At 35.7% G+C, this 20,484-nt stretch overlaps 1 long non-coding RNA gene across 1 annotated transcript; it reads left to right on the top strand.

Moving 5' to 3' along the window:
* The first annotated feature begins 8,675 nt into the window (after window positions 1–8,675).
* LOC126706871 (uncharacterized) lies at window positions 8,676–18,849 on the top strand. The gene is made up of 2 exons (XR_007648732.1): window positions 8,676–9,194; window positions 18,324–18,849. It is a non-coding gene; the product is annotated as an uncharacterized LOC126706871 (long non-coding RNA).
* The last annotated feature ends 1,635 nt before the right edge of the window (window positions 18,850–20,484 follow it).

The following is a 20,484-nucleotide window of genomic DNA, read 5'->3' as shown; positions in this document are numbered from 1 at the left end:
ATCAAAAGTTTTAGGGTTTTGTAAAATCAATTCAAACACTTTCACCATGCACAGCCCCACAACCACCAATCCAAAATCCACATCCAAACACGCTCGAACCCATCAAATGACCACACTGCGAGACACCCATCACAGTTGGCCAGTCGCCTGTTTTCTACCCAGCACAGTGAAGAATGAACAGCAACGTGTTCCCCAATTCCTTCATCATCCCTACTATTCCCATCACGAATAAGAATATCTTCCAAAAATCAAACTCAAAACCACTTTTTTTCTTAATCGTGGAAACGTCTCGAACAATATTCATCGGAACTAGGAGATACTTCTTCCTCACCATATTCGGAAAACAATAGCAAACTGAAAATTGAGAGAAAGTACCCAACAAATATACAAAAGATTGAAGGAAAAAAAAAATTATTTCGTAGGATATTTCATATACCACCACACTAGGCCAGACTAACAGAACGATACCACATTATTTTGGTTTACATGGCAGCCAACAGGCCTGGGTGAGTTAAAGCAGCTCTTTCTCCCTACAGAGAGAGAGAGAGAGAGAGAGAGAGACAGAGAGATTTTCATTTCCACTACACACTTTGCTTTGCTCTAACTGTCCGTGTCCTTTCCATGAAGTTTATGGTCACCATGGCTTTTTGATCTTGATTAAAGGAGGTGTTGAATATATATGTCAGATGGATTGTTGAACAAAGTCGTTCTTAATTATTACAAACCCTAACTTTTGGATCTTGATTTTTATGATTTTATTTTGTTTGTTTTTTTTTTTTTTAATGGTTTAGTCATGAGGTAGTTAACAGAGATTTAAGTTAAATGTGGGTAAAACGACATTTTTAAACCACATATGGCAAAGTGATTATGGGTTTGACCATAGGTGAATAAATTGTAACAAATTTTTAATTTTTGTATTTAGGTTTTGTTATTTTCTCTCTCCTTTTTTTTTTTTTTTGGATACAGTTATTTTCTCTTTATCAATAGAGCATATAGTCAATCAGTGTAATCCAGTTTTCCCAAAAAAAAAAATCAATGTAATCCTCTTATTACATAAGACTTTATCAATTTTAATTTACTAATAACATTATTGAAATATCACTTAATAATATATAATTTACCGGATGAAAGGCTGATTTACAAAAATCAAAACTTTCCGTTGTTAGGAACAATAATTGTTAATCAGTACACTCATAACATTTTTTTTTAGGGCTTTAATTAGGTTGGACTTCTATTGTCTCAATATTTAATTTGGGAGCTTTCTTATAGGTGGGGAAAAGAATGTGAAATCTACTTTTATATATATATATATATATATATATTTTAAATAAATAAATTATGATCGTATAGGGATTTTTTTAACAATTTTGGCAGGAGCTTCCCCCCCCCCCCCCCTCTCTTATGGGGGCCTTATGTCCAGGTCCTGTTTGGAGGGATTTTTCTTTCTTAAACATCTATTATATGTAGCATTTACAATTACTTTAAATTAAAAAAATAAAAATAAAAATAAAAAAAAAACAAAAAAAAACTAAGCTATTATTACGTACTTATTATCCAACTAATAAATATGAGGAAATTTTAATATAACCGTAATAAGGCAACCAAATGAAAGATATATATATATATATATATTTTTATAGAAAGAATGCAAAGAGATAATTGGTACATTGTAAGAGCAAAGTATTACTTATGAGAAGATTTAATAAAATGTTAATGATATTAATTAATAATATACTAATATAATAATTGTTAAAGATTTATTATAATATTAGTTTATTTTTTAGATTAAATTTAAAGAAAAAAAAACATAAAGAACATCAGACAATAGCCCCACCTAATCTTAACATACAATTTTATTGTTTAACTTTATATTATTATTATAAGTGTCTTTAATTTGATGATAAAAACAATCATTAGGAGCGGATCAACGGTGGCTCTAGGAATTTTTGTTAGGGGGTCACTAAGAAACTTAAATTATAGAAAATTTAAAAAAGAGAGAACTTAAATATCAACATCACAAAAAAAAAAAAAAAAAAAAAAAAAAAACTCACAAATATATGAATTATTACGATTTCTTTCTACTAACAAAGAGAAAAAAAAAAAAAAAAGATTGATAAGAAATATAATGGGAATTGAAAATGTTGAGAGAGAGAGAGAGAGAGAGATGATATTCGCTGCAACTGCGAACCAAGTTATTAAGAAGAAAAAAATTATTGCAATTTGCTAAGTCAAATAGAGTGAAATTGTCGATATCGCCAATGAGAACTCATGACTATAATAACTCTCTTAGTACACAAAAAATCATATAAACCTTTTTTTTTAATAGTTAAAGATTATGTTTGAGGGGACAAAATTATTTTTGGAGTAATGCTATGTTTACAATATCTTCACAAAAAATCTTATTTGACAATATATTATTGGTGAATTAAAAAGTAATATCAATAATGGGCCGAAATTAGATTTCTTAGAAATTACTTATTACGTAGGATTTATAGCGAAATTATTGTGAAGATGTTGTGAATGTAACATTACTCTTATTTTTTGAACCTAAATTCTTGTGATTATCAAGTTAGGGTAGTCAACATTTATACTAGGGTGGTTAGAATAGGATAGTTTAGTATAATCCTTTTTTGCAAGTGTGTGTGTGCGCACGTGCATGCATACATACATATTTTTTGCATGTTATTGTGATCCTGTGACCACCCTGACTTACACATGCATGAAGCCGCCCCTAGAGCGGATGTCATAGGTTAAAAGTCTATAAATATATATATATATATATATATATAACTCTTATGAGTTTTAACAACACATGTGGTCTTGGTTTATGAATATTCTTTTTGTTTTATATATAATTTTATAATGGGAGGAGATGAGATTTAACTATAAACATCTCAATCGATAGTGTCACCAAGTTTTTTATTCATTTTTATATAAGTTATAAGGCTCTTGTAATGTGCATTAATAAAAATTAATAAAATACACCTGTCAATTACTTGACGTGCGTGCATGATAATGATTATATATATTCTTCTCTTGGTATTTGTATATAGTTCAACCTTGTGGTTTAATTTTTAAAAAATATAAACAATTAAATAGTAGACTGTTAAATACATCCCTTAACGCACTTTCTAAAAAATTATCCTTATTTCTTATATCTCCATCCTTAAGGCAGTGGAATATATCAAATTTGTGTTTTTTAAGGTATCGAGGTCTTCTTCTTCTTCTTCTTTTTAATTTTTTTATTTTTATTTTTTTTTTTTATTTGAGAGAAAAGATGATGAGTATTTTATTAATGATAGATTGGAAAAAGACAATTACACTAGCTCTTTCCATAATCCTAGCATCCAAGTACTTTTGCTCTCCTAGGCCACTTTTTGTCATCTTAAAATGGAGCTTGTACACTTAAACCTAGGCCACTTAGAGTTTTCTAAACCTAGGCCACTTTTTGTCATGTTAATGGAGCTTTGTACACTTAAACCTAGGCCACTTAGAGCCATTCTTCTATTAACCATTTGGAGTTTGCTAATTCTAACGTGCTTTGGTTAGCCAATCATCTGCTTTCTTGTCACCATGGCATGATATCACCAGGTCTTTTTCGACTATGGTGCATAAGTAATCCGAGAATGATCAATTCAACTGAAATTTTAACCTTATTGATTTATATAATAACTACTTACCAGTTACCAATGATCATCAAAATAGGGCATAAATGGGATTCTGTTCACATTTCAGATTACAAAATTAAAATGTCAAAGGATTAATTTAATAGCTCAATGATACGAGGTACCTTCAAAATTAAAAGTGATTAATTTAATAACATTTGCAAGCTGTAAAGGTATAAGGTTGTTTTCTTTTTAATTCTGAAGATGCCAAATTAGTTAGGATTCTGTTCACACTTCAGAGTACACGACTACAATGTACAATTAGTCATCCTTTGGGCACCCTTGAGCGCCATTGAGAGAATTTGAAGTTAAAGAAAAGGGGCAAATGTTGGGTTTGGTGCTTCGATACATTGGACCCGATATGACATTGACATAAAATAAACTTTGAACAAGTTTTCACATTGTATCGAATTCAGTACATTGGATCACTGAACCTAAGCTGTCTAAGAAAAAAAAAATGACAGATAGCATATATGTGAATGCACGCCTGAAAATAGTATTCTTTATAGTCTTTTCTCAAGAAAAAAGGCTGGCATACAGCATGCATGTGAATGCACGTCTGAAAACTGTATTCTCAATAATCACCCCCTCAAGCCCTAAACTTGTAATCATTAGTATGAGACTATGAGTAGAGCAACCACAAAACCTGCAACTTTAAAATGATAATAGAAAGTTTTGAGAGGATTCAGACAAAAAAAAAAAAAAAAAAAAAAAATCAGCAAAAGGGAAAAAAGAAAAAGAAAGATTTGAGAGTGAAAGCAAATCCGGAGGTTCTAGTTTCTAAGTATAATGCTTAATTTACCGCACATTATATATGAACAGCAAAAAAGTGATCACAACTACGACGTTTTTTATGACCCTTTTTTTTTTTAATAAATAAAGTGCGACCTTAGTAAATTCTAGTTTTGGTGGCTAATTAAGAATTAACAAACATCACTTGGTCATGTTATTGGCTAACATGGGAGAATTCGAATCCCGTTATAATTTTATTCGCAAGTTTAGTGGTCCAATCTCACCATCTTTGAAAATATTCCCAAAATTTTCAATGTGGGTACGAACCTAAGATACAACAAAATAATGGCATGGAATCTTACTTTCCCAATTTTAATTTCGTGTTTAGGTTTGAACCTTTTTGTAGAATTGTTTAGAGTTAATTAATTACGATAACTCTAGGTTATATCCTGAAATTATTTTCTTGTCTAATGAGCAATGGCTGTATTGGATCCCCACAAATTAAAAATAAAAATAAAAATAAAAATAAAAATGAAAACCTATAAAGCAAATGAGCTTTAAGACAAAATGAAATAGGCCCATGTTAATGAAGAACAGAACATATTACACACTAAAAACATTAAAGCCGACATATCCTTTAGAAAGTTTATGAGGCAAAGAAGCAAAACATAGGTTCCAGTAATTTAAAAATAAAACAAATTTTTTTTGAGGAAAATATTGTAAGAAAAGAAAGTGAATAAATCTGAAAGGTTGTAATAAAATCTTATTAATTTATTTTTTTCTGAGAAAATCTTATTAATTATAGATTTTTTTAAAAAAAAAAAAAATTTGAATGGATCCTAGGAATGAATTCAGCATGCTTAAAGAATCATTGCGCATGCATAAGCATGCGTGGGTGTACGGAGGTAGAGAATATACCTTTTCTTTATTTATTTATTTTTTTATTTACTTAAAAACAATTAATGAAGGGTAGAAGGTGTACTTGATGAATTATTAAACCTAAGGAAAAATAAAAATGGGAATAATAAGTGGTATCAGATATATTAACACAACCCTAAGGCCTTTTGTAGTGATACTTTGAGACAAGTAATGTGTTTGAGCTTGATAAGAGAGTGTAATTAAGTGTGTATGTTTGTTTAACAATTAATTTGTTACTTAAAAAAAAAAAAAACCACACACACACAACCTACCAAAAGACAAGAGGTACGTTTACTGCTCACACTTATTTATATACCTTTTAAATGGTGATTCACTTCATATCTCACCCCAAACAAACCAAAGTTAGAGATGGAGATGGCATCTTCTGCAGTAGCTGCTGCATTTAGCGATCTCACAAGATAATTATTGATAGAGATAGAGATAAAGATCCAGGCAATCAAAAATGGAATTGGGATTTGTCTGAGAGGTCAAAGCATAAAAACTTTTTTTTTTCCCACCAGTCAAGAATAAGAAATATACAACGTTTCAGAAATAAATTAATACATAAAAATCCAAACTAGCATATATTCAATATTAAACATATATAAAATGATCCTTTGTATATTAAATAAAAAGAAAGTCATAAAATCATATATGATTTATTATATATTAAATAAAAATAAAGTCATAAAATGATTATAAGTTGGCTTTAAGGATCAAATTGGTCAATTTTGAAAAATTTTGGACATGATTGACATTAGCCCAAACCCTAGGTATGTCAAAAGATTTTACCCAATTTTTTATAATTATATGTGTGGTAGTCAAAGGTAATCTAGGTAGGCCAAAAAAAAAAAAAAAAATTGTTGACCTCTATCTAGCGTAGCACTATAAAGTTAAAATAGGTTTTTTTACTCAATAACACCCTATAGGATTCTTCCTTGGTAGTTGTAGAACCATCTAGACTAGCCTAATAGCCTTGCTAAGTGAGATGCTGAATCTATTACTACACAAGGCATTGATGAGCTTTGTGACAGTGGAACATAATGATAATTGAACTGGAAACCTCATTAGAGATTAGACATCATATAAAGAGGGCTTACAATGGAAGATAGAGAGACAATGAGAGAACTGTGAGAGAGAGAGAAAAAAAAAAGGGAAGATCAATGAGAGTGAGAGAAAGAGAGAGAGATTGTTTTCCATTAAACAAAGGCCATTTTCCTTTGACCTATTTTTTTATGCTACCAAATATCAAAAAATATGGAAAACTATATTTACATAAGATTTTCCATCAAAACAAACAAAGCGTTCTTTTTTGCAATTCCACTTGATTGCACGTCCATCGAAGTTACTGCCTCAAATGATTTTTAAATGTTGTAACGTGTGATTTCTTCTGACACTCCACTGATTTCGCTCAATCAAAATTAGCAACTTTACAAGTTTAACCTTATTGTTTAAACTTTCTAAATATGCAAATTTAAAGGTATTTTAGATATCTAAAATGAGGATCCCAAACCGGCAAAACCCCTTTTTTATATATATATATATATATATATATATATAGACACAAAAACAAAAGTTATATATGAACAAAATTATCTTATATGACAACTTTACATCTTTTCAACCCTCTATTGAGTGTACAAGAGTTTTTTAATTTGTTATAGACACATCTAACAAATATTCAAAAAATGATTTTATCATTTTTCATTAAAGTTATGATTAACTGCTAATTGAGCATTTTAAGACCATTCTTTTGAACAATCATGAGTCCATAACATTTATAGATATTAAATATAAGTATATAACAAGATATTAATATAACAAAATCACTAAAAGCAATCATAATTAAATTCAAGATCACTTTTGTATTTGAAAGTATTGTCAAACTTTGCAATGGTAACATGTGGGTGCACTCACTAATCACTATCCTATAATGAATTTTCATACGCCAGTTTCAAGATGTGCTCCAAAAAATGTCAAAGGCAATGGCAGTTTTGTTAGTTTTGAAATGTGTATGAGGTTAAAGTTAGTGGTATCAATTAATTTAATAAATTAAATGAAATAAGTAAAAGAAAATCATAAACCATTAGATAAATATAAATTAAAATATAATTGAAAACGAAGAAGAAAAAAAAATTGGTATCTATCCATAAATGACCTCTTGATGGTTGTGCTGTGCTTTTCATATGAACTTAATGACAAGTTTTGAAAAAAAAAAAAAAAAAAAAAAAAAAAAAAAAAAAAAGAAGGGAAGAAGAAGAAGAAGAAAGTAAACAAATATTTTGTCCTTGGTGGGCCAACTCTTGCAAAAGGGGATTGGGTTAATTGTTACATGCTATAATACATTTTAAAATTTTTTGTCCTTGGTGGCCAACTCTTGCAAAAGGGGATTGGGTGCTCATTTTTACATACTAAAATACATTTTTAAAAATTTTGGGGGCCATGTTCCCTTAACACTGAAGGTGGATCCGTCCATGAGTAAGTGGTTTGAAAAAAAAATTAAAAAAAATGTTGTGCACTATTTTCTCAAATCATCGGTAATTAATTTTCCTTAATGGTTAAAGGTTTTAATTTTTGTAAATTAATATTGTATATGCAGTTGGTTGTCAACATTAGCCACCTAATATCCTATGTGGCTTGATGGAACTGATCAAACAAGTTTTATCTCTTGCCTATTACCAAAATCAAAATTAATAATTAGATAACAATTTTATAATTTTACTTAATAAAGTAAACATCTTTCTTTTTTTTTTTAAATAATTTTTTTGGTTAAATCTGAGGTCAAACTATGTTATAGATTTCCATTGCAGCCACCTCGTTATTTTTACCGTTAAAAACAGAAAAAAATTATAACAAAATTAGAGAAATTAAGATCAAAAGTTTTAGGGTTTTGTAAAATCAATTCAAACACATTCACCATGCACAGCCCCACAACCACCAATCCAAAATCCACATCCAATCATGCTCGAACCCATCAAATGACCACACTGTGAGACACCTATCACCGTTGGTCAGTCGCCTGTTTTCTACTCACCAAAATTTCCAAATTTCAAAGCCAAACAACAAACCCAAAAAAGAATATATATATATATATATATATATATATATACCCAGCACAGTGAAGAATGAACAGCAACGTGTTCCCCAATTCCTTCATCATCCCTACTATTCCCATCACGAATAAGAATATATTCCAAAAATTAAACTCAAAACCACTTTTTTTCTTAATCGTGGAAACGTCTCAAACAATATTCATCGGAATTAGGAGATACTTCTGTAGAGAGGGAAAATTCCCGACCTATCACAAGCTGACACATCACATTACCAAGTCCACAAAATACAGCCAATTACAAAGCACCATGTATTGCTGCTAGGTTTTGTTATCACTATTCAGAAGCCAACGGAAATTTGCCAAGTGTCATGCAAAAACCAATCATGCATCAGTGCACGTGTAAGCGATGACATAAGCAGCCTCGCACGTGTAAGCGATGACACAAGCAACCTCGCACGTGTAAGCGATGACACAAGCAGTCTAGCACGTGTAAGCGATGACATAAGCGGACCAATCAGGCTGTGACATGTGTCACCAATCAAGCTCTGCCACGTGTCGTTCACCCACCCCCAAACTCCTATAAATAAAAGCCTTCTTAAGACATTTAGGAGACCAGGATTCAGAGGACCAAGATTCAGGGGACCAAGATTCAGAAGGACCAAGATTCAGGAAGACCCGAATTCAGAAGTGAAAAAGCTCTGCTGGAATCAAGCCATGAAGCCTCCAGGAACTTCAAGAACTTCAACCCCAAAATCGGAGAACATTCGAAGCAGAATCATCCAAACCATCTGCCTAGATCCAAAAATTTGCGGGAATCAAGCTTAAAGGTCCGAAAACATCAACAAATCACAAATCAGTGAAGCTCTACGGATTCAAGCCTCCAAAGCCCCGAAGAACTTCCACCATAAACCCTTAAATACGAAGAACATTCGAAGAGGAATCATCCAAATCATATTCCTAGATCTCAAAGTTCACTGGAATCAAGCTTAAAAGCCTCCAGAAACCTCAAACAACCACAAATCAGTGAAGCTCCACGATTCAAGCCTCTAAAGCCCCGGAGAACTTCCACCACAAACCTTCGAAGACGAAGAACACACGAAGAACACGAAGAACGTGAAGAACAAAGGATTTCTAACAAGCTCATAGCCAAAGATTCATTGTAATTCTGTTCCAAAAATCTTCGATCCATTCTTCAGCCAAATTGAAGTACATTGGGTGTTCGAGTCAAAATCACATTACTACAAATCCAATCAACAAATCTTTGAAGGAGATCGAATCAGAGGATCAATCTTTTGTAATCACAGAGAATTATACCACACAAACATAAATACAAATTCGCATTTGTGAAACTATTTTACTTGTTTGATTTATTTCGTTTGATTTATTTCGAAACGAGAAATTTAGTCGCTTACAAATTCTGGCACGCCTAGTGGGACCTCTCTGCCTCTCATCTCATTCTTCTTCAAAGAAAGAAATCTTCATCATCTTGCTGCCTACTTTAATGGCTTCTAGCAAGAATATTCAAGCTTCAACAATAGCTACTTCAATTAGAGTTGGTATGGCTAACACCAACAACTGCATTGGTGCAATCAATTGTAGCCAACCTAAAGCTCATAATCAACTTCAATCTCAATCAACCAAGGAAGCCAAGGTCCAGAAAATCATCTCCTTAGACCCTCTTACAAGAAACAAGGTCATCAACAAGGACATCTCCACCTTTGAACACCTCAAGTATAGGGGCAAATCCCCTTTTTCCTTCATAAGGAGTTGGTCGCACGATTTCTCTCCCATCAAAGGGAACCCAAAAGATGAGATTCCACATGCTCACATCAAATCACTTTCTTCTCCATCATCTTGGGAAGTTGTGTCAGTCATGATGACTAACACCTCTACCATGGAAGAAAAGATGGTTGAAATGGAATAAAGGGTTGTCCTTCTCACAAAAGCACTTGAAGATAAGGACCTCCAAATTGTAACTTTGATGAACAAACTTGAAGTACAAGATCTTGGTGAATCAAGCCATGGTCATAAATTCACATCTACAAAGGATGCCGAAAGGAGAAAAATTGAAAACACTCCCCGACGAGAACAATCTACTTCGGTTGCTTCGTTGTCAGTCCAACAATTACAAGACATGATAACAAATACCATCCGAGCACAATATGGAGGTTCTTCTACAAGTTCTCTCACATATTCAAAACCCTACACAAAGCGCATTGACAACATTAGAATGCCAAATGGGTATCAACCCCCCAAGTTCTTGCAGTTTGATGGCAAAGGAAATCCTAAGCAACACATTACTCACTTTGTAGAAACTTGTAAGAATGCAGGGACTCAAGGAAGCCTCCTTGTAAAGCAATTTGTCCATTCACTCAAGGGAAATGCCTTTGATTGGTATACAGACTTAGAAGCTGAGTCAATTGACAGTTGGGAGTAACTCGAAAGAGAGTTTCTTAACTGATTCTATAGCACACGTCGCACGGTGAGCATGATGGAGCTTACTAATACCAAGCAATGGGAAAATGAGTCGGTGGTCGATTATATCAATTTATGGCGTTCTTTGAGTTTGGATTGCAAGGATAGACTTTCTGAAATATCTGCTGTAGAGATGTGCATCCAAGGCATCCATTAGGGACTTCTTTACATCCTCCAAGGGATAAAGCCTCGAACATTTGAGGAGTTAGCAACTCGTGCGCATGACATGGAATTGAGTATCTCTAGCCATGGATGTACAAATCCTCCCATACTTGAGGAAAGCAAAAAGGAAGTAAGGAGGAATGACAGGAATGCAAAAGTTAGCCTTAAAGACCCAATGGTTGTTAACACTGCCGAAGTCAAGGTTCCAAGAAGAGGAACAAATGAAAAACGGCTTGAAGGATGGCAAAAGAACGAAGTTCGTCACCTAACTTTTAAGGAACGTGAGCAAAAAGTATATTCGTTCCCCGATGAAGATGTGTCAAACATCTTAGAACAACTATTGCAGTTGAAGCTGATTGAATTGCCAGAATGCAAGCAGCCAGAAGACATGGGGAAAGTTGATGACCCTAACTACTGCAAATATCATCGCATCATTGGCCACCCAATCCAAAAATGCTTCGTCTTCAAAGAACAAATCATGAAGCTTGCCAAAGAAAGCAAGATTGATCTAAACTTTGATGAAGCTGTTGGGTCAAACCACGTGACCATTGCTTGTGATGTACTTCCAACTCTCAGGCAGGGGGCAAACACCATTGGAGTTTACAAATTGATTGACAATAATGGCGCAAGGATCGGCCCCATCAATGGGAAGTTCCTTAAACACTTCTACACTTGAAAATCAAGAATTGCTCCTCGGTAAGAGCTTAAACTACCCACTATAACGCTGCAAGGGTACATGATGTCTTCCCATTACCTTTGAAAGCGTACAAATAAAGAAAAATTAATCCCCCTTTATGGCACCATTTGTGAGTGTGGCGTAGTGGTTGGACGCCTATGTCGCCCTTGAGGCCAAGGTCTCGGGTTCAATTAGTGGTGATACCCACTATTGCACAATTGGTACCCATGAAATACTGTGGAGCGTGGGGCGAGGATTACACACGTGAGCCCTCCTTTTTTGCCAAAGAAAACAAGATTGATCTAGACTTCAATGAAGTTGTTGGGTCAAACCATGTAACCGTTGCTTATGATGTACTTCCAACTCTCAAGCAGGGGGCAAACACTAACCAAGCTCACAAGTTGATCAATAATGATGATGCAAGGATCGGCCCCATCAATGGGAAGTTCCTCAAACGCTTCTATGCTTGAAAATCAAGAATTGCTCCTCGGTAAGAGCTTAAACTACCCACTGTAGCGCTGCAAGAGTACATAATGTCTTCCCATTACCCTTGAAAGCGTACCAATAAGGAGAAATTAATCCTACTCCATGTCACCAATTGCGAGTATGGCGTAGTGGTTGGACGCCCGTGTCTCCCTTGAGGCCAAGGTCTCGGGTTCGATTAGTGGTGATACCCACTATTACACACTGCGCCCCCCTTTTTGCAAAAAACACATAAGAAAAAAAATTATAATAATATATATATATAAAAAAAAAAAATCTGTTGAACTACGTGATGACTTGATCCCTCTCCGAGGTACGTAGGTAGCTTAGTACTTGTCACTAAGTTCAGTCACATGAAAAGAAGAAGGATGACCAGTCTAACTTGAGGAGTTTTCCAACAGTCATCAATGCGTATTTAAGGTCCCTTCGGTTGGCAAGGCATTGCTCAATAGGATGATCAAAGATTGATGCAGTAGAAAATGAAGACTGTAAGGAGTTGACGTTGCTTAACTTTCTTTGAAATGATGATGAACATAAGTTAATGCTTGGTTGTGGAGTAAAATAAAATCTCCAACCTCTTTTGCAAGAAATGAAGTCTTCATGGTATTGCTCATCTTCTGTGGACATCCTCCCACATCTCTGAAGTATACTTTGCATTACTTATCTTCTGGGGGCATCTCCTTGTACCTTCCAAGTCTATGCTACATCGTCTCTTTTCTGAAGTTATGCCACCTCATAGCTCTAAAATTTGGACCACATCATCTCCCTTCTGAGTGGTGTCATTTCACATCATGTCTCTGAAATCTGGACGACGTCAACTTCCTCTGGAATGATGATAGATTATATATCCGAAGTTAGTGTTGCATCATCTCTCCTCTAAGGGCATGTTCGTGCAATGTCAAAGTCTTGGTGGTATTCTCCTCACATCTTCAAGGTTTTGTCAGCATCTCTTTGCATCTTCAAAGTCTTAATAAGAGCTCCTTGCAATGTCAAAGTCTTGACAGCATTCTTCTTGAAACTTCAAGGTTTTGTTGGCATTTCCTTGCATCTTCAAGATTTTGTTGGCAACTCCTTGCATCTTTAAGATTTTGTTGGCAACTCCTTGCATCTTCAATGTCTTGTTGGCATCGCCAAAATCTTGATGTCTAGCCACAGTGCTATGCATCCTCGATGTCTGAGCTATGTTGCCTCTGAATATTGGTGCAATACCAATGTAGGTGCAAGTGCTAATGTGGAGTGTTGTTGTCGCTTCATAGCAAAGATGAGCGTTGGCACGGTTTCAGTGCAAATATGGCTTCATGGCAAAGATGAGCGTTGGCATGGCTTCGGTGCAAATATGGCTTCATGGCAAAGATGAGCGTTGGCACGGCTTCGGTGCAAATATGGCTTCATGGCAAAGATGAAAGTTGGCATGACTTTAATGCAAGTGAAGTGTTGACGTGGCTTCATGTTGAAAAAGCTTCATTAAAAAAGATAAGTGCAAATTTGCTTCAGTGAACAAAGTAATGGTGATGCTTCAATGCAAATGCAAGAGTTGGCACAGCTTCACGACAAAGATAAGTGGTGACACGACTTCGATGCAAAGAAAGGTATGGATGCAATCTCAATGCAAATGCAAACTTTGCGCAGCTTCATGATAAGAACAATTGGTGTGGCTATGTTGCAAAGACAAGTGTGGAACACGTTCATGCAAAAACAAGTGCTAGCATAGTTCCATTAACGACCAGCACTAGTATTGCTTCATTGCCAACACCCGAGCCAATACGACTCCAACGACAAGTACTGGCGATAGCATTGTTACCTAGCTGAATATTCCTATGGAAACGTCGTTGCAAAGATAAATATCACTAAAAGATTGTTGTTGCAAGAAAATAATGTAACAACATGAAAGCATACATCATTGCAAGAACGTTGCTATCAATGAAATACAAAGCCACCAAATGAAGGCAAACACTTCTATGAGAACATCAGCGTAAAGTTTGATGTCAAAACCTAAAGACCAAGGAAATTGTGCTGCAAAACAAAAACAAGCAATAAAAAAATTGTCAGGGAAAGGATCTCATAGCATGTGAAAAAAAAAAATCTTGAAAGCAGGAGGAGAAAGCCGAAGGTTAAGCATGTGTCTCAGTGATGAAGGAAGGCACTAGCATGCCTTTATATAAAAAACTTTTGAGACAACAGACGGGAGGAAAGTCAGCAAACCATTAAATGGTTCCACCAACCGGCCAATGGAAAAAACTGCATTCACATTTCAGAAATGTGAAAACTGAAAACAATTAAAGCTCAAACTGAGATTTTACAAACTCACAACACTTAAGTCAAAGAAGACTACACCAAAGGTTGAAATGAAAGATGTCATACAGAAAACAGTAGCTCATCACCTACCTTCTAATCCTCAAGTCTAAGCACAGGCGCCGCCTTGTCAGAGCTGCCCACAAAGAAGGACCAGAAAAGTCATCATTGACAAACTGTCACCCACGGCCTTCTCTTCCAAATATGGGAAAATCCAAAGATCACTTCACAAAACTGACCCCGGAGGGACCTTAAACAGACTCCGATCTACAAAACCCAAGAATTTCGGGATCAAAAGAGCCACCACGCGCCGCCACAGACTCGCGATGACCAGCGGCTTAGTCCCTCAAAACTGTGCATATCTGTTCCGAATTTCGCAAAACTGACCATACAGGGGTCTTCTACGGCCCAAGATCTACCAAACCTGAAAATTTCAGGTCCAGCTGAGAAGCCAAGATCCTCCACGCGCCACCGTAGGCTTCGACGGTCGTGGCCTCTTCCTTCACATCTGTGCAAAACGGTTCGCCAATTGAGAAAACCAACCTCACAACTCGATCCAGCGGCCCTAGATCGACAAAATGCCAAAATTTCAGGCCCAAAAACGCCTACACGCGCTGCCACAAGCCGCCTGAAGTTTCGGAGTTCCGTGCTTCTCTATCCACGCGCCTCCAGCTAATCTCACGCGCTGACAGCACGCCTCAGGGTTATGACGTCATCATCCACTAGCCGGTTGACTCGTTTGATCAGACGACCCGGTTTGACCCGGCAGACCCGGAAATTCGACCCGGATCCGAACTGCCTGCCAAAAAAAAAAATTTGTGAGAGAAAATACCTTGACCAAGTAGACCTTTGACCTTGACCAAAAAATCAAAAATTTCAAAACGGACCTGTCCCACTCAACTTTTCGAGTACATTCCGATTTTGGGACCCATTTCTTCATTGGAGGCTCGAAAATTATGCAAACGTCCAATTTCCAAAAAGTTGACTTTTGTGCAAATGTTGACCAAACGTCAAAATTTTTAAGATGGACCTATCTTGCTCAATTTTTCGTGTACATTCCGATTTTGGAGTCCGTTCCATCATTTGAGACTTGGAAATTGCACAAATGGCTCAAATTCCAAGATAGTTGACTTTTATGTTGAAATCAACCTAAAGTCAAAATTTTCAAGCCACACTTGTCTTGCTCAATTTTTTGTGTACATTCCGAATTTGGGGTCTATTTCTTCATTTGAGAATCCAAAATTGCTCAAATGGTGTGATTCTATAACTGTTGGCTTTAAAGTGAACTTTGACCAAGAATCAAGACGTTCGAGCAAAGCTTGTCCTACTCGGACTTTCACAAAGATTCTGATTTTGAAATCCACTTATTTGTTTTGGACTTGGTAATCACCAATCAAACCCACATCTTTGAAGTACTGACGATGTCCAAAACTTAAACTCCTGAGATCAAAATTTGAGATTCATTCATTTAATTGGGATCCCCTCAGGGTTATTCTCCAGACTTCATCAAAACTTCTCTTTCAAAGTACAAATGAACTCGCACAAGTGTGTTGGAACTTGAAATTACACTGGGTCATTAATTCAACCTACCATTCTTGTTCGGTGCCTACCAGTCTCCAACTTACCATTCCTGTTCGGTGCCTACCATTCCCACCTACCGTTCCCACCTACCATTCTCACCAAAAATTCTCAACTACCATTCTTAACTACCTATCTACCATTCTTCATCTCTCTACTATAAATAGGAGGGCCGGGTTCATCAAAAACTCATCCAAAAAAAAAAAAGAAAAAAAAAAAAAAAAAACACTGAATCATGAAATGAAGATTTGCCTCTTTCAGATTTTCAAATCCTCCTTTTCACAACCATTTCTCACTATGACCTCATCATTCTTAACACCTAGCAACCAATTTTGCTTCATAATCGGTTTGAGATCAACCCTCCCATGGTTCGGTCGAAACCCTATTAACAACATCATTGCACTTTTGAGATCCAAGCAAATTTTGTTTCCCTCCTTAATGACCGCATTTGCCCATAAAATTACTCATAACAAGGTCTGCATTGCGATTCCATGTTTCCTCGGACTTGGTTGGCCAGGAAATCCAAGTCTAGCGGACACACCTGTTCCTAACCTCAGGGCTCCTGTAGTCTCTTTCCAATTGCTTGGTCTTCCAGCAGAAGTAGTGGTTCGGAACAAACAGCAACTTGGCTGGTTTCTAAGACTAGAATCACAAGTTAGCTCCATCTTTCATTTTTCTGTGCTTTTCCAACAAGTGGCAGTAGGTGAAGATGGTAAAAAGTGTTGGGGCATCTTACAAATTTTCTTCCATCCAACACTTAAAACGACCTCCAAGGCGCCAGCTCATCAAAATTCAGCCTTTGGTGCCGGTAAATGGTCACCAAATCCTTATTCCATGTCCCCACTACTATGGGACCCAAAGGTCATCATTGCTGGTACCTTAAAACTCATTTTCTGGAATTACTCCAACTTAAAATCAGCTTGAAGAATTTCAGAAGGTACTCTTCTGAAATTACTTCAACTTAACGTCCGTCGGCATGGTCCCATCACACAGGCACATTCAATTACTCACCGTTGGACCTCATTCAGCATGCAATCAATCCCATATCCAAAGGTGTACTTCCCATAAATATCTACACCAAAAGTTCCCCAACATACAGGGCCAGCACCATGGTGGTGTATGTTTTGCCCATTTGCTTTGCTTCATTTCCGTCTTCTTCATTGCCACCACCAGCATACCCAGAATCCATAAGTTTCTGAAATTACGTCAACTTAACTTGAGTGATACAATTACGCATGCGCATTCAACCACTTTCCCACATGTCCTCGTCGTAATCCAAAGCATGATCTTCCGAAATAACTTCTCCAGAAGTTCTTAAGAACACGAGGCTAGCTCCATGACTCTGCATGCTGTATCCAACCACCATTCTCTCATCTTCCCCATCTTCAACATCTTGTGATCGCCGCCAACGATCCAAAATACTCTTTTGAAATTACTTCAACTTAACCTCTGCTGAGAAGGCTCCATCACGCAAGTACGTTCAAATACTTGTAGACTCCTTTTTTTGGTCACATCAAAGCCTCTCATGGGTGGGTCTACTCTTAGGAAATTATCTCATCCTTCTGAAAGCTCCACCACCTTCAACTACTTCACTTAAAGAGTCAAGTACCAAAAATCCATTTTTCGAAACTCATTCCCACACCACACTCCGAGACTGTGTGCGTGAACGAGTCTCGAGGAGGCATTTGTAGAGAGGGAAAATTCCCGACCTATCACAAGCTAACACGTCACATTACCAAGTCCAGAAAATACAGCCAATTACAAAGCACCATGTATTCCTGCTAGGTTTTGTTATCACTATTCAGAAGCCAACGGAAATTTGCCAAGTGTCATGCAAAAACCAATCACGCATCAGCGCACGTGTAAGCGATGACACAAGCAGCCTCGCACGTGTAAGAGATGACACAAGCAACCTCGGATGTGTAAGAGATGACACAAGCAGTCTAGCACGTGTAAGCGATGACATAAGTGGACCAATCAGGCTGTGACATGTGTCACCAATCAAGCTCCGCCACATGTCGTTCACCCACCTCCAAACTCCTATAAATAGAAGCCTTCTTAAGACATTTAGGAGACCAGGATTCAGAGGACCAAGATTCAGGGGACCAAGATTCAGAAGGACCAAGATTCAGGAAGACCAGAATTCAAAAGTGAAAAAGTTTTGTTGGAATCAAGCCCTGAAGCCTACAGGAACTTCAAGAACTTCAGCCCCAAAATCGGAGAACATTCGAAGCAGAATCATCCAAACCATCTGCCTAGATCCAAAAATTTGCGGGAATCAAGCTCAAAGGTCCGAAAACATCAACAAATCACAAATTAGTGAAGCTCTACGGATTCAAGTCTCTAAAGCCCCGAAGAACTTCCACCATAAACCCTCAAATACGAAGAACATTCGAAGAGGAATCATCCAAATCATATTCCTAGATCTCAAAGTTCACTGGAATCAAGCTCAAAAGCCTCCAGAAACCTCAAACAACCACAAAGCAGTGAATCTCCACGGATTCAAGCCTCTAAAGCCCCGGAGAACTTCCACCACAAACCTTCGAAGACGAAGAACACACGAAGAACACGAAGAACGTGAAGAACAAAGGATTTCTAACAAGCTCATAGCCAAAGATTCATTGTAATTCTATTCCAAAGATCTTCGATCCATTCTTCAGCCAAATTGAAGTACATTGGGTGTTCGAGTCAAAATCACATTACTACAAATCCAATCAACAAATCTTTGAAGGAGATCGAATCAGAGGATCAATCTTTTGTAATCACAGAGAATTGTACCACACAATCATAAATACAAATTCGCATTTGTGAAACTATTTTACTTGTTTGATTTATTTCGAAATGAGAAATTTAGTCGCTTACAACTTCTTCCTCACCATATTCGGAAAACAATAGCAAACTGAAAATTGAGAGAAAGTACCCAACAAATATACAAAAGATTGAAGGAAAAAAAAAAAAATTATTTCGTAGGATATTTCATATACCACCACACTAGGCCAGACTAACAGAACGATACCACATTATTTTGGTTTACATGGCAGCCAACAGGCCTGGGTGAGTTAAAGCAGCTCTTTGTCCCTACAGAGAGAGAGAGAGAGAGAGAGAGAGAGAGACAGAGAGATTTTCATTTCCACTACACACTTTGCTTTGCTCTAACTGTCCGTGTCCTTTCCATGAAGTTTATGGTCACCATGGCTTTTTGATCTTGATTACAGGAGGTGTTGAATATATATGTCAGATGGATTGTTGAACAAAGTCGTTCTTAATTATTACAAAACCCTAACTTTTGGATCTTGATTTTTATGATTTTATTTTATTTTGTTTGTTTGTTTTTTTAGTGGTTTAGTCATGAGGTATAGTTAACGGAGATTTAAGTTTTTTTTTTTTTTTTTTTGGGTGGAACGGAGATTTAAGTTAAATGTGGGTAAAACGACATTTTTAAACCACATATGGCAAAATGATTATGAGTTTGACCATAGTGGATAAATTATAACAATTTTTTAATTTTTGTATTTAGGTTTTGTTATTTTCTCTTTATCAATAGAGCATATAGTCAATCAATGTAATCCAGTTTTCAAAAAAAAAAAAAAATCAATGTAATCCTCTTATTACATAAGGCTTTATCAATTTTAATTTACTAATAACATTATTGAGATAATTGGTACATTGTAAGAGCAAAGTATTACTTATGAGAAGATTTAAAAAAATGTTAATGATATTAATTAATAATATACTAATATAATAATTGTTAAAGATTGATTATAATATTAGTTTATTTTTTAGATTAAATTTAAAGAAAAAAAACATAAAGAACATCAGACAATAGCCCCACCTAATCTTAACATACAATTTTATTGTTTAACTTTATATTATAAGTGTCATTAATTTGCTGATAAAAACAATCATTAGGAGTGGATCAACAGTGGCTCTAGGAATTTTTGTTAGGGGGTCACTAAGAAACTTAAATTATATAAAATTTAAAAAAAGAAAACTTAAATATCAACATCACAAAAAAAAAAAAAAAAACTCGCAAATGTATGAAATAATTTCAATTTCTTTCTACTAACAAAGAGAGAAAAAAAATGATTGATAAGAAATATAATGGGATTTGAAAATGTTGAGAGAGAGAGAGAGAGAGAGAGAGAGAGATAGATGATATTTGCTACAACTACGAGTCAAGTTATTAAGAAGAACAAAATTATTGCAATTGCTAAGTCAAATAGAGCGAAATTGTCGATATCGCCAATGAGAACTCATGACTATAATAACTCTCTTAGTACACGAAAAATCATATAAACCTTTACATACATACATATTTTTTGCATGTTATTGTGATTCTGTGACCACCTTGACTTACACATACATGAAGTTGCTCCTAGAGCGGATGTCATAGATTAAAAGTCTATAAAGAAAAAAGAAAAAAAATCTATTATGAGTTTTAACCACATATG

This window comes from Quercus robur, chromosome 11 (genome assembly GCF_932294415.1).
Source record: "Quercus robur chromosome 11, dhQueRobu3.1, whole genome shotgun sequence".
NCBI classification, from domain to species: Eukaryota; Viridiplantae; Streptophyta; class Magnoliopsida; order Fagales; family Fagaceae; genus Quercus; species Quercus robur.
Note: the sequence above shows the minus strand (reverse complement) of the source record. Positions and strands in the feature narration are given on the sequence as shown.